Below are 17,279 nucleotides of genomic sequence, written 5' to 3'. Positions count from 1 at the left end.
CAGTCACCGGTAATGAGAGTTGGGGCTACATCTTTTTGGAGGACACACAATTCAATCCATAACGCCACCTCCAGAAACGGTGGATTTTTAAAAAACCTTGTTGATTGATTTGAGAGAGCTAGAGAGAAACATCGATTTGTTGTTCCACTTATTCATTCATTGGTTGCTTTTTGTATGTGCCATGACTGGGAATCCAACCTACTATCATGGTGCATCTCTAGACGATGCTCCAACTAGCTGAGCTACCCGGCCAGGCAGACATGTTGACTGGATTAAAAGAGCTAATACATGAAGTAATCACTCAACAAATGTTCTTCCTTATCAGTGTTATTTCACTGCGGTGGCTGCCAGCGTGTCCTGTGGGCGAGGTGACTGCCACAGGACAGAGTGACTATATCGCGGGAACGTGGCCGGTGCTGGCTCCAGAATTTCACTGTCAGGATGAACTTAGGGGTGACAGGGAGTTAGCATGCTCACCTACAGTTCTGAAATCTCACATACGAATCCACAAAGACAGAAATGGTTCTGAAGACACTTCCCGTGTGGCTCTGAAATTCTCAAATGATCCACCCACATCAAATACACTTGCTGTTGTTATCAGTCCTTTGTAGTGGTTTGTAGGAGAGGTGACGGTCATCGCTGGCGGGGGGCGGGGTAAGTGCACCCTGGACACGGCCACCGTGGTGCCACGTCATTGCGGTCAGGCTGAATCATGAGGTGACGTTGGGATCCTCATAATGTACCCAGGCCCCCTCCATGGACCTGAACTTGGTGTGTGGCTGCGTGGGTAGGGACAGCAGCTTTCTGGCGGGGAGGCACTAGACCATTGTAAGTGGGTGGGAGTGGCTCAGACTTCTCCATCTGCAAGAGCAGGTTGAGTCTCAAATTGGTGCCTGCCTTCTGCTGTTAAGCTACTTCTTTACTCAGCACTTTGCAAAGCTCAAGTTCAAAGTCCTGAATGAAAGATCTGATAATGAATCCTCTCCGAGGAGGAGACAATGGTTTCTTTATGGTGCTTGTAAAAGGCCCCTATATATGTGTGCTTCCTTATATTTCTTCCAGGTGCCGGTTGCTTTCTGTGCCATTTATAAAAATGTTTTAAAAAGTTGGGGAAATTAGCGGAAACCGGTTTGGCTCAGTGGTTAGAGCGTCAGCCTGCAGACTGAAAGGTCCCGGGTTCAATTCCTGTCAAGGGCATATACCTTGGTTGCATGCACATCCCCAGTAGGGGGTGTGCAAGAGGCAGCTGATCGATGTTTCTCTCTCATCGATGTTTCTGTCTCTCTATCCCTCTCTTCCTCTCTGTAAAAAATCAATAAAATATATTTTTTTAAAAAGTTGGGGAAATTGAGGCCTGAGCAGGCACAAATAGCTGTGGATTGGCAAAGATCCCAAATAAAGACAACTATGGGGGAGTGTCTGGTGGTCTAAGCCATAATAAAAATAACTAGCACTTAGCAAGCATCTACTATTCCTGAGTACCAGACTTATGGATCGTGTTCTTTCATCTTCACAGCAATGCCACACAGTCATCCTATAATTATATGTGCGTTTTCCAGATGAAGGAAGGAAATGAAGGGTTAGTGGCTTGCCCAAGGTCACCTTGCCAAGAAGTGGCAGATGAGCAATTTGAACCAAAGCCTGATTCCACGATGCTGGTTTGGCTTGGATGCTGGGCTATGATGAGGTCTCCAAGGCTGGAGCAAAGCAGCTGAATTTCTCCAGCCCATTTATCCAGGAAAAGCCGGGGCCCAGAGGGCTGAGTGTGGAGGCTCCCATGTCCCTGTTAGGCCTTAAGATGTGGAGAGGAATATATATATAGAAATAAAAAAAAAAACAAAACAATTCCTGTGACACAGGACAATATGGGGAAGCCTTGCAGACACAATGCTGGACAAAAGACACCAGACACAAACAACACACATCCCATGTGGTTCCATTTAAGTGAAGTTCTAACGGGGACAAAGCCAGTCCCGTGGTGACAACATCAAGAGAATAGTTGTCTTTGAGGAAGCCTCCTGCGTGACAGGAACTGCTCACGTCTTGGCTTGGGAGGCTCTGACCCAGGTGGACATGCATGGGTAAGATCATCAACCTGCACGCTCCAGGTCTGAGCTTCTATTGCATCTAGTTTGTACCTTGATTAAATACAAAAAAAAGAAACCAGAGGAGATTCAATAAAGAATGGTGATTGGGAACAAAGGGATAAACTAAGCTTCCTTTTAATAGTAAAAGTGTGGTCCTGGCCAGGTAGCTCAGTTGGTTAGAGTGCCATCCCCATAGGCCAAGGTTGGAGGTTGATCCCAGGTCAGGGCACTGCAGGAGCACAGCTCCTCAGAAGCCAGGTATTAGACAAGACATGAGACGTCGTAGGCACATACAGAAGAGGCTTTATTGTAGACTGAATAGCCATTGCTTCTACAGGAGCCATCAGACAAAGCAGTTCTCCAAAGCAGCCCCACAAAACAGCCTAGCCCAGTTGGCTGGTCAATAGCAACTTATATACACGCTCAAACAGAAGAGGCCGTGTGCCAGTTGGTGATGCTCGTGCTACGGTAACATAATCAGGTTACATAAGGGTGTGCTTGAGCAGTATGTATACTGCTACTACTGAGTCATTGCCCTCGCACATGCGTAGGGCAAAGGGGCCTTTCACCTAATAATACTGCTGTGTCCTCACCTGCATGCATGGGTATGGCCTTGATCATCAGTGTACTCTCATTAGGGTTCCCATAGGCACATACAAGAATTGGCCAGTGAATGCATAAGTGAAACAACAAATCAATGTTTTTTTTTTCCTCTCTCTTTAAAATTGATTTTAAGTACTGATTCTTTTTTTAAAAAATATATTTTATTGATTTTGTACAGAGAAGAAGGGAGAGAGATAGAGTTAGAAACATCGATGAGAGAGAGTCATCGATCAGCCGCCTCTTGCACACCCCCTACTGGGGATATGCCCACAACCAAGGTACATGCCCTTAACCGGAATCGAACCCGGGGCCCTTCGGTCCCCAAGCCGACACTCTATCCAATGAGCCAAACCGGTTTCGGCCTTTAAAATTGATTTTAAAAACTTTTAAAATTCATTTATGCATTTCTTTTTTTTTTAAATATATTTTATTGATTTTGTACAGAGAGGAAGGGAGAGAGATAGAAACATCGATGAGAGACAGTCATCGATCAGCTGCCTCTTGCACACCCCCTACTGGGGATGTGCCTGCAACCAAAGTACCTGCCCTTGACCGGAATCGAACCGGGGACCCTTCAGTCCCCAAGCCGACGCTCTATCCATTGAGCCAAACCGGTTCCGGCATTAAAATTCATTTATGCATTTCTTTGTTTATCTTTTCAGTGCTCAACAGGCTTTTGTAGAGGGCTTGCTATGTGCCCAGCACCATGCTGCATCCTGGAAATACAGCAGTAAATAATCTGACAAAAACATCTTGTGTCGCTGTCCTCCTAGCCAAGATTGAGATTATTGTTACTTTAAAATAATAAGTATACAGTATGCTTGTTGAAGAAAAACAGGGACAGGGGTGAGGAGTAGGGTGGTTGGAGAAGACCCTGAGAAGGTAACATTTTAGCAAAGATCCTGGCGCTGTGCTCCAGCTCGTCTGCAAGTGCAAATCCCTGAGACAGGAGCCAGAGGGAAGCTGTGAGGGGTCAGGGTGGCTGGAGGGTGGTTGAGGAAAGAGCCATAGATTGAGATTTAGGAAGTGACAGAGGGTAAAAGAGAGTGTAAGGTGTTCAGACTTGTGCTTTACCAGAGTGAGGTGGAGTTTTGAGTGGAGGGCTCAGTGAATCTGGCTGAGTATTTGTAAAGGGAGAGCGCTGCTGGCTGCCGCCCTGGAGAGAGACTGTGGGAAGGCCAGGAAGCCTGGGGCCAGTTCTGGGCTCCCTCACTGCACTGCGTCTCTGCTCTCCCACCTGTGCTTCTCCAGGGGGAAGAGGGACCTTGACCTCTAGGCACTGAGAGACAGGAAGGGGCCTTGCTGTTTCCTGTGGAGGCCAACAGGACCGGCTAGAAGAGGGAGAGGAGAGGGAGAGGAGAGGAAGCCTCTCTGGACAGGGTGTGCAAAGGCCTTTGGAAAACGCAAAATACAGACATGGACTGCTTCCTTGTGATCCTCCTGGAGGCTTCCCAAGGAGGCAGAGATTGCTCAACAAGGCTCCTGGCTGGAGCTAGAGCAGCAGAGGTGAGATGGAGACTGACATCACCCAGGCAGGGCCCCCTCCCCCGCTTCGGGAACTGCTGACCTCACCTCTCCTCCTCCGGGTGGGAGAGGTGCAGAGCACCCTGTGGGGCGGGACAAAGGGATCCCTCCTATAGCAAGGCTCTTTCTCCCAGGGCCGGGAGGTGTTCTTTCACAGGGAAGTCTGGACTGAAGGGAGGAACTCTGCATTTGCAGGCCTGGTTCTCCCACCGCCTGCCTGCCCGCCCTGTGGCTTGTGGACATCAAGCTGTGACTGAGCAGAAATTCCATCTCTTGAACGTGACCCTTCCTCCTTTCTGTCCATCCACTCCCTTCCTTAATCATTAAACCCTAGGCCATCAGAGTCAGGTCAGCATCAAATCATCTTAAGTACAAAACCTCGGGTCTGTTGACCACAGAAACAGAGCTGTGGTCAAACTAACAATAACTTTATATATACATATATATATAATTGATTTTACACAGAGAGGAATTGAGAGGGACAGAGAGTTAGAAACGTTGATGAGAGAGAAACATCGACCAGCTGCCTCTTGCATCCCCCCTCCCCCCACTGGGGATGTGCCCACAACCAAGGTACATGCCCTTGACTGGAATTGAACCCAGGACCTTTCAGTCCCCAGGCTGACACTCTATCTACTGAGCCAAACCGGCTAGGGCTAACAATAACTTCTTGACTTCAGTCGTGTTTCGGCCCAAGGCCCATGAAAATGGAACAATCCTAATGACCACACCCTCATGAAACCAGGCGGAACATGGCCCTGGCTGACATGAGACCTGATCTACTGCTCCCTACTCTGGCCCAGTGTAGGCAGTTAGACGTGAGCAGAGCTAGGATGATGGGCCAGGTACAGAAGATCACCAGGGTGGAAAGCCCAAAGTGTCTAGCAATGGACAATCAATTGTAGGGGGAACCTCACCCTTGGGGTGACTCTCCCTCCCCTAGCATATCCCTGGTTGTGGGGTTTGGACCCCCTGACATGTCCTCCATAGAGATAACATCTAGGCCTCAGTTGAATTTCAGCTCCAGGCCCAAATACTCAACAAAATCAGACTCAGGACCAGCTGCATCGAATCAAGACCCCCTGCCCTGGTGCCGGCCAATCAATCAGTGGAGGCCACAACCCTGAAAGAACACACCTGGAAAACTGCTGAGTATTCTATTGAGATCTTCCCCCGGGGCCTCCCCTAAACTCTCCGCCCTTCGCCCTTCAAACCTTTAGGGGAGGACCAGATGTGCTCTCCCAGCAAGCCTTTCCCTTCACTCCTCCCTGCCCCAGGCACTTACCATTAGCTCCCTCACTCCCGAGCTCTTTTACCTCTATAACTTGTTTCCTAAGTCCATTTCTTTTAGGAATTATTTTTCTACCTCTACGATTTACCAAATAAATGTTCTTTTACAGTTTGAGTCTTGGCTCTGAATTCTTTTCTAGCCAGAACCCAAGTACCAAGGTTGCTGAACCCAGTTTTGGTCTGACCCCCCCTGGTCAGACACCTGGTGCTGGTTCACCGCCTCCAACAGCCCCAGCCAATCAGTAGAGCCCATGACCCCAACTCCTTTAACTATTTAGTGATCTTTTCCCCTATGTAACATATCTTCTGGAAGCCATCAGGGAACCAGGTCTTTTAGTCTGGCTTACCTGTGACTCCAGGCTTTGCACCACTTTCTCAATAAACTACTTTCTTTGCTACAAACTCCTGTTTGAGTATGATTGGGCTTTGATGCACCCAGGTGAACGGAGCGCCTTAGTCAGGTAACCAAGCTCCCATTCTGGGCTCTTCTCCCTCCTGCAAAATATAGGGCCTGGCCAGAGTCCCCAGTGACTTTTATATATGTTACTGATTTTTTTTACAGAGAGGGAGAGAGAGGGAAAGAGAGCTAGAAACATCAATGAGAGAGAATCATCAATCAGCTGCCTCCTACACACACCCCCTAGGGATGTACCCGCAACCAAGATACATGCCGTTGACCAGAATCGAACTCGGGACCCTCCAGTCCACAGGCCGACGTTCTATCCACTGAGCCAAACTGGTTTTGGCTCCAGTGACTTTTTATTTCATTTTACAACCATATCCAGAGAGCCCACTGGGATCAGGGCCTAAAGGAAATCGGTCCAGGTGTGTCCTAGAGCCAAGCCTAGGGTCAACCACTGGCATCTTTCCTGAAGGGTGAAGGGTAAAGGAGGGTGAGGCTATCTGCTGTGGGTGTGTCCAGGGTAGGCTGATGTTTTGCCTTGCCCTCATGGTCTATGGCAACTCCCCAAGGAAACAGGCCAACCCTTATATTTAAAGACACAGTAAAGCCCTGCCTTCCAGACCCCCAAAGTCACCCCTAAACCCTTGCAGACACACTGACAGGCTCCTGGTGGTCTACGATGTAAAAGCCTGTTTCTGTCATCTGGTCTTCATGACACACACACACACACCCTAGTTGAGGCACTGCCTCATCTTTCCCCTTCCCCACCTGCACTCAGCTCTTCAGAACTCTCCTTGGCCTCCTCAATCAGGTCTCAATTCCAGTCAAGGAGACATCCCTTTCCACCCGCAGCCCTTGCTTTGGCTCTGCCTGGAAAGCCCTCAATTCCACCAGTGAGACGTTTGCAAAGTCCTTTATATTGACCTGTTTTACAAAACATTATTGAATTCCCATAAAAGTTTCATGGGGCAAGTGTCATCCCCTCCTTTAGAGCTGAGAAGTTGAGTGATTTGCCTAAAGTCAAAACAGCTAGTGTGTGTGTGGCTGGAAGCCATGCCCAGAGCTCCTTCCACTCCCCCACCCCCCAGAGACTCCACATACAAGCTTCTCCCAGCTCCTGTCTGCAGGTGGGTCTCTTTGCTCCAATAGACCTGAGTTGTCTGAGGCGAGGCTGGAGCTCTTTCCCCGGTGCCCCCGGGAGCATTTCCCATTGCCCTTCTCAGGGCTGAGAACAGGCTCTTCCCCGGGCAGCCACCCCGGGCTGGACTGGCTTTCCCGGGTGGCCCCAGCCTTTTCTCCACGAGGCAGGTAAGGCTAACTGCTGCCCAGGCATGCAGCGCCCATGACTCATCCACAGCAGGGCACCACCCCAGCCGCCCCCTGAGAGCTGGGGAAACCAGCTGGGTGGGTCCAGCTGGCAAAGCAGTTGGCCTGCCCACTTTCCCTACCAGCTCAGACCTCAGCCATGTGGCCCTTGTTAGTCCAACTGGGGCGATGATATACTTAACATTTCAATCCATCAAAATCCACCTAATCTATCATGTTCCCCAAGATCATGAGAAAGATTTCCTAGTGCCTCAAATTCTGGGCAGCGCCTTCCTCTTGGATATTAATACTGGCAGCTAACATTAGTCAACAGCTCCCTGTGTGCTTGGCACTCTTCTGAACATAGCAGCTTTTGCCTTCCCCTTGATCCCAAGTAAGAGGATAACACAGAGCAAAAATGTGTATCTAATTGTTCAGATGCACCAACTGAGTCTCAGGTGGAGAGGCAGCTAACCAGGGTTTCTGTCGGGAACAGAGTGAAGTCTAGCAAACCTCATTTTCTGTCTCCACTAGTATTTCCAAGGCCTCAAGCAAGCTGCCTTCCAGAAGCTCAGAGGATTCTGCTTTTGTTTCAGATCAAAGGTTAATGCAAGAGGAAGTGACTGATGTACATATACAGCTTTGATGTTATGACTTCATCTTTACTAGAAATGGGAGCCAGCCAAGGAGAGTGAGTCCTGGTGAAACCCGAGATAATGAATGTGGTCAGAAAGAGGCAAGAATCCAAGTAGGTTTAGAGACAAAAGCCAAGTTAATGCCCTGAACGAAAATGCTAACGGAGGTGAACTGGAGCCAACGCCACAATTCTCTAGAGTGGTTTAGTGCAGTGGTCGGCAAACTCATTAGTCAACAGAGCCAAATATCAACAATACAATGATGGAGATTTCTTTTGAGAGCCAAATTTTTTAAACTTAAACTTCTTCTTACGCCACTTCTTCAAAATAGACTTGCCCAGGCCGTGGTATTTTGTGGAAGAGCCACACTCAAGGGGCCAAAGAGCCGCATGTGGCTCACAAGCTGCAGTTTGCTGACCATGGGACTAGTAAATGGGATAGAGCCAGCTAGTTCCCTATGCTGTGTCAGAGCTGATTGTGACTCAAAAGCTGACACCGAAAGTTTTCAGGAGGAGAATGTTCTCAGAGGCCACGTCTTGGTGGATGCTGTTTTTGAGAGCCACGCCATCATCTCAGACAGCTGCTTTGATTTGCTAATTACACAGGGTGAGTCTTTATCCCACGGAGAGAGTCAACTAGGAGAGAGGGGGTTCGAGTGGGAGACAGAAAACAATCCTGCTTTTCAGCTCTAGGGAGTTTCTGGCACCAGATCCAGAGATTTAAACCTGGAAAGAGAAAGATAGAAACGGAAGAAGAATCCCAGGGACTCCAGGAGGGTTTAAGGCCCTGAGGGCTGAAGGCAGCCGGGCCCTAGAAGCTTCTACTCTCTGGGGCCTCAGCCAGTAGGCGTATTGTAAAGCTGCTCCACCTGGTTCTATTGTAGAAGCTCCTTCAGGGAAGCAGCCTTAGAGAAAAGAGGTCATGGCACAGCACTGAAGAGAGCTCTAATGGAGTTGCTCACTGATTTTCGATCAAAGCACTCTGACTTTTGGCGTCTATAGCATACACAGGAGATACTGCGGCTTTGGTTCCAGACCACCGCAGCATCGGGAGGATAGTTAGCTTAGTTTGGAGGAAGAGAATGGAAGTTGTCAGATTAGGCCTGCAACACACTGACGACCCTTGGAAAACTTTCAACACGACATACACATACACATGCCCAGGATCAGGCATTGACAAGATTCCTTTTACAGCGGGAAGATTACAATTCTGTATTCAGGAAGCTGAATCTGGAGAGTATGTTGGAGCCATTTAAAAGTTTTGAATCTAAAATCAGCATGTAAGAATTTATTTTATTTTACTTTTTGCATAGGTCCAAGATAGATGTGGCCTGGCAACAGACCTTGAAAAGAAATAATGAAGGACTTTAATTGACCGCAAACCCAATGACTCAACAGCTCACTGGTGTGTGTGGAAAGAAGGCTAATGCTATTCTAGTCTGCATTACTATGCAACAGCAGCTTTCCGGGTCACCTTTTTGTGCTGGGCTCTATGAACACAAGGGAAAAAAGAAGCTATGGCTTCTGCCTTAAAAGACTCCCCTTCCAGCAGGGGAGACAGGCTTTCCTTCCGAATTCTTTTGCCGAAATAGAACTGTAACTGCCACCTCCCCCCAACGGCAAGCAGCTGTTGGTCATTTATGGGAAAGTGGCGAGGCTAAGCCCTCAGCAAACAGGCAGGTTATTTCTTGCTGTGTTTACACATTTCCTAGCAACAAGAATGCAAGGCTTGCTTTCCTATGTGACAAGTCCCAAGGAGAGGCGTGCCAGAGAGCCATCAGGCTCTGCCTTCCTGGATCTGGCCTGCGTGCCCGCCAGTTCCAACAGCAGGCCCCCGACACACCCAACTTTCTCTATAACGGCATTTGCAAACAGTCCGTGACCAAGAAGGTTAGAACTTCCTAAATGTCCTTTTCCCTATATTGATGAGGGTTGGGGGCAGATACATTTTAGGTCTGGCCAATGGTTGTTGGGGGAAAAAAAAAAAAAAAAAAAGATACACATCACTCCTGCCAAGGCAGTTGATTGCTGGTGTGCCTCCAGATCGAAGGAGAAATGCATTTTCCATAAAGTCACTATTCTAAAATTTGTCCACGCCCGCAATTAGCACGAAGTACCTTGACTAATACAGCTTCTCCCTCCACCTCTGGCTGACTTTCTGCTGGCCCTCTTTTGTAACTGCTCCCCATCCTCCCTCAGTAATGCATCCTTCTTTATCCTCGTATGCCCCAGAGCTCTGTGTTCAACCTTCTTCACATCCGAGCAAAACTGAGCCTGGAAACACTCCCTCCTAGTTCCTTCCAACTGTCGCCCTTGTACTGACAATTCTCCATTCTACTACAGTTCTCTCACGCGGGGCACTTCTGACCCCAGGCCTCAATTATTAAAAAGTGTGAGGCTTCCCAGGATTTAGAGGAGTTGATAGAAAATGAAGTCCTTAGGTTATGTAAGCCAGACTTTTCTCCTAAACTAATTTTTTTTTTTTTAAGTTTGCAACTTACAGGGATTCTAACAATCACTTAAAAAGTAATTCTAACTCAAGTTCTAAGTTACAAACCAGGACAAGGAACTTTGTAATCGAGCCAGTGGAGTGCTGGGGGTGGGAGTGGGCGGGCAGCCCTGGTTATATAGGGTTTCCCATTCCCCACCACAGCTACTTTGAGTTAACATGTCACCAGGTGTGGAACGGAGCAGGGATGTTTCAGCCTTTCACTGTCTGGGGCAAACATTTTGACGTATATGGTTTTTTTCTGACCACTCAACCAGCAGCATGGTGACAATCTAGTGATTATTCTCTTTTTATAGATGAGGAAACTGAAATAGATCTTTACACTTAGGTCTCTTGCCAGTTCATTTTGGCCCGTGTTTCTCATCTCAGTGCTGATTCTGCAGGTCTGGAGCAGGGCATGAGAATTTGCATTTCTAACAAGTCCCCAGCTGCTGCTGGTCCGGGAACTAAGGATAACTGCCCTGGGCTTGGAGTAGTTTAGTGACAAAAGGGCATCAGCTGGGTTCAGTCCTAGCCCTGCCACTAATCAGCTGTGACCTTGAAGAGGATATTTTATAGGGAGATCAGAGAGAGCTTCAAAATGCAATGACCTTTGTTTACTTTCCATGCATTGCTATTTTCTTGCTTATCCATCTTAGCTTGTTATCACTCTGTATATCTGGAGACAAAAGGCATAGGATTGGCTATATTTAGACTTTGAAAGCTGCAAAATCTTATCAAGGCTCCTGACAATGCACACTTGAGTAAAATTAATGTCTGGAATTTCCCTTCCTCATGCCGTTATAAATATAGCACATTTCCTGCTAAAGATAGAAATCAAAGGTGGACAAGTGGCATTTAAAACATTAGAATATATTTAGACCAGAGGAGATTATCAGCCTTAGCATCCAACAGACTTGCTTCAATGTGATTGAGCCCAAGGAGTCCTCACCACAAATTTGAGGCTGTTCTCACTCTATCTACCTCCTCTGTCCCCATTTACCTCATGACCATTCAGATCTACTTGTAAACCAATAACATTGTCTTTGGATAGACGTGGCTGGCTGAGACTTTTCCTCTTACTCTAAACTTGACTCAGGACAATCTCGTCATCTGACAAATGTGAACCTCTAGCACTCACCACCTGTATCACTCATCTTGGCTCTATTACACTATTCACGTGGGTGTGTTTTGCTATACCATTCTTCCAAGATTAGTTTCTTCAGGGTGAGTCTACTTGGCCTCATAAAATCATACTCATCCTTCAAGATGCAATTCTGAGATTATCTTCTCTGGTCTCTATCTGCTCCACAAGTATTGCATTTATCTTGGTAAACATCCCATATTGCATATACCTCTGGGAGTCGCAGTTTCTGGCACCTGAGACTCAGTAAATGCTCCTTAATCAGTCATCTATTTGTGAGTAAAATTAATCCTTATCACTGTTTGTGCAGAACTTGCACTTTTGTATAATAGGCTAAAAAAATCCATGCTGTCACAAAATTCAAGATAAAGCAGCAGTTCTTCACTAGTTGACAGGGACAGTGGGGTAAAGAATGTTAAAAATTGTTGAAAGTATTTTCAGACTTTTTTTTTTTTTGGACACACACACACAATCCAGAGACTAATTTACAATATGTTTTTGTCTACATCTATACTACCACTCTTTTTTTTAAATATATTTTATTGATTTTCCACAGAGAGGAAGGGAGAGGGATAGAGAGCTAGAAACGTCGATGAGAGAGAAACATCGACCAGCTGCCTCTTGCACACCCCCTACTGGGGATGTGCCCACAACCCAGGTACATGCCCTTGGCAGGAATCGAACCTGGGACCTTTCAGTCCGCAGGCCGACGCTCTACCACTGAGCCAAACCGGTTTCGGCTATACTACCACTTTTAACAGAGCTGTGTGCTAGCACAGTGCAAACCAGTCTTGCAATTAAAAAATATTTACTTAGCAACTGCTGAAAGCAGTTTCTAAAAATATTCATCCCCCTTTCTTTCAATCCTAAATGTCTAATGTAGCACTTTATCACCACTATGACTTGTGCCACTGTCCATTGGCAGAGAACCAATGGACGGCTGCCTGACATCCCAGGAATTGTTTCCAATGCTTATTCAAACTATTTCATTTCTTTGAATCAGTAACATTACTGACTTAATATGGCAATGTTAAGAAAGCCTACATTTTTTTTGCCCAGATATTCTTCTCCATAAATGACATTATCAGGACAGTAAAGTACTTCAGTACTTGGGGGGAGAGAAGCCCCTTTCAGTAAATACCAGTATATCAGAATAGCCTATATAATCCTAGTTACATGGAAATGCTCCAAACATGGGAATAAAATATTCACAATTGCAAGCAAAACTTAATCAAACTTACCTAGCAGAATACAAATTTTATTAATGCATCCTATTCTTGAATATCATAATGTATCTTAAATTTACCTCATATTAAAAATTTTTCATTACCTGATTTAAAAACAAACCTACTTTCAATTTTTATTGACTGTAGTAGCAAACTGGCTTTTTTTTTTTTTTTTTTTTTTTTTTTTTTGCTATCAATACACAGCTGAGATACTTTGTGATAAATAAGTAAAGGTTGGCTGACAAATGCAATATAACAATTGCTCTAGCCGAAGCTGGTTTGGCTCAGTGGTAGAGCGTCAGTCTGCGGACTTAAGGGTCCCAGGTTCGATTCCAGTCAAGGGCATGTACATCGGTTGCGTGCACATTCCCGGTAGGGTGTGTGCAAGAGGCAGCTGGTCGATGTTTCTCTCTCATCGATGTTTCTAGCTCTGTCTCTCTCCTTTCCTCTCTGTAAAAAATCAATAAAATATATATATTAAAAAAACAACAACAAAAAAAAACCCCCAAAAAAACCTTATAACAATTGCTCTGGCTTAATGGTGTCACTAAAAATTTTTTTAAAAATGTGAACAGTACTATTTGGTCCTGGTGAAGGCCCTGGTTGTTGGAACCTTAACACACCTGTACATCTTTTTGGGCTTTACTTTCACCAACTTATCTCCAAAAGGCCCAAGAAAACAAGATCTAGCATTTAGTCCTAAATGTGGACTCTCACAATCATTATGAGAGGACTTATTTATAAAAACCTTCCCATCACATCATCTTATTTGATATTCATTTAAGATACACAGACATTATCTTTTAAAAGGGCAGTTCTCATTTAAGAAACTAGAGAACTTAAGCACCCCCTCCAATCCTGTGCTTCAGTATACTCGAATGTAAAGTGGGTCCAGACTTACCTCATGGAAGTTGAGGATTAGGTAAATCAATACATGTAAAAAATTCAGAAAAATACCTAGCAGATAGCATTGAGTGATATATATCATTCTGCATTTTAAATGGTGATAAAAAATAAAAAGGGGACATCATGGTTTTAACTGTATGAAAACTTAAGGAAATCAAGGTCCAGGCCTGGCTATGAAAAATTTACCAACCCATCTCAGCTTAAGTAGTCCCACATGTTTCGTGGTTATCAAACGGGAATAACAGTTAACTATTTCTTGCAAGATATTCTAGAAAATCATAGCAATCTTTAAAATGGGGATGGTCATACTTCCCCACTGAGAATGAGAATAAAAATGTTAATGTCTTAAGTGTTCAGGCCAAGTATTTTTAAGCAAGTAGGCACCTCAATGGTCCTGGCTGGGTAGGTCAGTTGGTTACGTGTGTCATCCTGATGTGCCAGTTTCAGGTTCACAGGTCAGGGCACACACAAGAATCAACCAATGAATGCATGAATAAGTGGGACAAATTGATGTTTCTCCTTTCCGCCCTAAAAAATCAATAAAATAAAAAATTGTTTAACTCCCTCAACAAGTAATGTGATTGTGTATAGATATTTTTAAGACAATGTATACGTTCTGCTCATCTAAGTTGTACTTGCTTTTAGGTAAATGATTGTCTGATGCATTATTACATTTATTAGCTGACATTCTAAGAGCTTTCCCTTCTCCCGTTTTTTATATCAACACTAGAGACCTGGTGCACAAATTTGTGCATGGGTGGGGTCCAGTTGGCCGGCCCAGATGGGGGCCAGTGGGGGAGAGGGCCCAGGGTAGTTGGCCAGGCAGCCCTGCCCCGATTGGGGTGTTGGGGGCGGGCCAGGATCAAGTTGGTTGGCTGCTGCAGTGCACGTCATAACCACCAGTCGTTCTGGTTTTCCACCATTCTGGTTGCTGGACTTTTATGTATACAAATGAGAATTTTGAATTCTCATTCACTGAGTTCCGTTACTACCATTATTTGAATAATGTATTTGACGTAGATTTGGTAATAAGAACCCTCCAAGTGGTTCCCATGCCCTTTGGACATGCACCATCCTTTTTTGAGATTTCCTTTCTTCCGGGGAACAAAAGAATGTTACAGGTTCATTTTGTACTTTCTCTGACCTGGGATTAAAGTTAGACATTTCTCCAAGCATGGTTCCTTTCTGTATGTAGAAATTGAGATCTGGATATTAGGTGTACACATTGCTGCTGTAGTTACTACAGGTTTTAGGTCCTCAGTGAACACAGCTGCGAAATAAAACATTACAAACACAATCCCGAAGTCATTAAAGACAAATTAAGGTCACTACACAGACCCACTCAACAACTGAACATAATACATGATCCTTGCTTTGGATCCTTCAGAGTTTGATACTAAAAAGATTGGATGTCAAACCTATGTCAATATTAAAGTGTCCTGATTTTAGTAATTGAACTAACCACACTAAAAGTATTAGGTGTTTAAAGGGAAAAGATCTGTAACCTATTTTCAAATGGTTAAAAATTACAGAACAAATGAGATAAAATGTTAAACAGCCTAAGGGAGAATCACTGTCCTATTCTTGCATTTTAATATCAAAATTAAGTTACAAAAAGCTTAAAAGCAATTTGTAAACTAAAGGATTATGAACCACTGAGATGGCCTAGTATGAAGCTTATTTGTTTTGTGAAAGTTTGATAATTTATTTAGTAGATTAATGGGGCAATTTATTCTTCAGAGACAAAAGCTTTTATATTAACTGAGGATAAAGTTAAAACAATTTATATTAATATTTAAAATGGTATCAAAAGAAACTTTTACATTTTACTGTGGGCAGTTTTTGAGAGTAACTGGTAGTTCCATATAGCTGCTCAATTTCAGCCTAATAGGGAATGGTTCTTTAAAACTTCCCCCAGATAACTGAAGTTGGAGAACTGATATTTGGAACTGAAACAGACACAAACCCCTTTTAAACCCTACTATGATTCTTGTCACCTTCAGCAAAGGTGATGATTCAGTCTTTTTCACGATTTTGATAGAATAAGGCATAAGCTGCAGATTCCACCGTCTTTTCACTACCAATGGATGAGCCAATCCTCTTCGTTTTTGTCTGAATTTCCTTCCAAAGGGCACTTCCAATTTTGTCCATCTCTTTAATGGCCCTGCAGTTATTTTATTATCTTCCTGACATTCTCAGTCCCATCCTTAGTTCAGATTTTTCATCTGCTGCTCTCACCTCTGTCTAGATTTCTAACCTACTCTTTCCAAAAGCCTTACTGTGGTATAAAATTGCTCTCTTTTCTACACCGTGAACTGTTAGGATGGGATTATTTTGATCACTTCTGAGTTCCCTATAGCTGGAACAGCTCCAGACAGCCCAAAGCAGTTCAGTTCATTTCTTCAAACTCTTCTGTATATATTTACCTATGAAAAAGTACATGCTGGGGAGTGATAAATGACTAAGTAAAACAGAAAATCCTAAATTTAAATAACTATAACATACACTCTGGGTGGCCACCTCACTATGAAGAATGTGGACCTACTGGTCTAATAAGACTTTCTCCACATCCATTTTATTCTTCCATTCATTCAGGAATCACCCAACGTGTCAGATGCTCTGACTCAGATCTTGGGGTAGTACGGACACCAATTAACTCATCATGCTCCCAATACTTAAAGCAACCAATATTACAAACGTTTCTTCATTATTTTGATTGTACATTAGAGATAGCAGGAGTACCTCAAAAAACCTCTTCAAGTGATCTGTTTAGACAAAAGTAAAAGATAGACTAAACCCATTCACCTCACCGGGCTGGAAAGGAGCAGAGACCAAACCAAAAAAACTAAGTGGGAATTCTCAGGTCTCTTAAACTTGCTGAGTCTGTAGTATCACAGAATTCCAGTCACTGTGGGTACACAGTGTCAATCAAAATAAAAGGCATTTGATCAACAACTTGAAATGTGTCTTACTCTAATAGCTCTGATACTGCTAATTTTCATTACATTTTTGCATATACAGTAACCTCATTTCAGAAAACAATCATTTTACTTCAATTACATACTGGTTAATGATTAAATACAGAATGCATAGCCTGATTAAACTTATACTTGATGCACCATCTCTAGCCTTTCCAGATAAAAAGTAGACTAAAAAGTTAGTCATTATTAACATATTCTTGTCACTAAGGAGGAAGTAGAAAAATTTGTTTTGGAAGTTAATCCCCAAAATGTTGTGAGCAATAGAAATGTGATTGAAGAAAAGTAGTCCCATGAGTCTATTTTAAAAGGGAGAGCACATCTGAGATGCACCACAGACTGCTATACTGAAGTGTCTAGGCCGCCCCTTCTTGAAATCCTCAGGGTTCACTCTAGACAAGTTGTTAAGAACTTATTGATAGCTGGTTCAGCATACATCAGGGAAAACTAGCTCATTGGCTTGGGTTCTAGAATCCTTGTTTGTTCTCTTTTATTATAATGAAATTAAGTTTGTAATTGTTACAGTGTACTCTGCTTAAAACACTATACAGTACTGCAAGGACTGGTAGAGATTAAAATATCTCTTAATATTTGTTGATAAAATATAATAAAAGCAACCCCCCAAGATTCTACTTGTAGGCCTTAGGAGCATGAGCACAACCATACGGGGAGGAGATAACCAGTCTCTCCC

At 44.3% G+C, this 17,279-nt stretch overlaps 1 long non-coding RNA gene across 1 annotated transcript; it reads right to left on the bottom strand.

The window, feature by feature from the left end:
* Nucleotides 1–4,837: 4,837 nt before the first annotated feature.
* Nucleotides 4,838–14,399, bottom strand: LOC118711056. Its single transcript, XR_004985632.2, has 4 exons — nt 13,228–14,399; nt 12,225–12,968; nt 10,304–11,997; nt 4,838–4,864 (listed from the first exon to the last, which is right to left on the bottom strand). It is a non-coding gene; the product is annotated as an uncharacterized LOC118711056 (long non-coding RNA).
* Nucleotides 14,400–17,279: the final 2,880 nt, after the last annotated feature.

The sequence above is a fragment of the Pipistrellus kuhlii genome, unplaced genomic scaffold, assembly GCF_014108245.1.
Source record: "Pipistrellus kuhlii isolate mPipKuh1 unplaced genomic scaffold, mPipKuh1.p scaffold_m20_p_8, whole genome shotgun sequence".
NCBI classification, from domain to species: domain Eukaryota; kingdom Metazoa; phylum Chordata; class Mammalia; order Chiroptera; family Vespertilionidae; genus Pipistrellus; species Pipistrellus kuhlii.
Note: the sequence above shows the minus strand (reverse complement) of the source record. Positions and strands in the feature narration are given on the sequence as shown.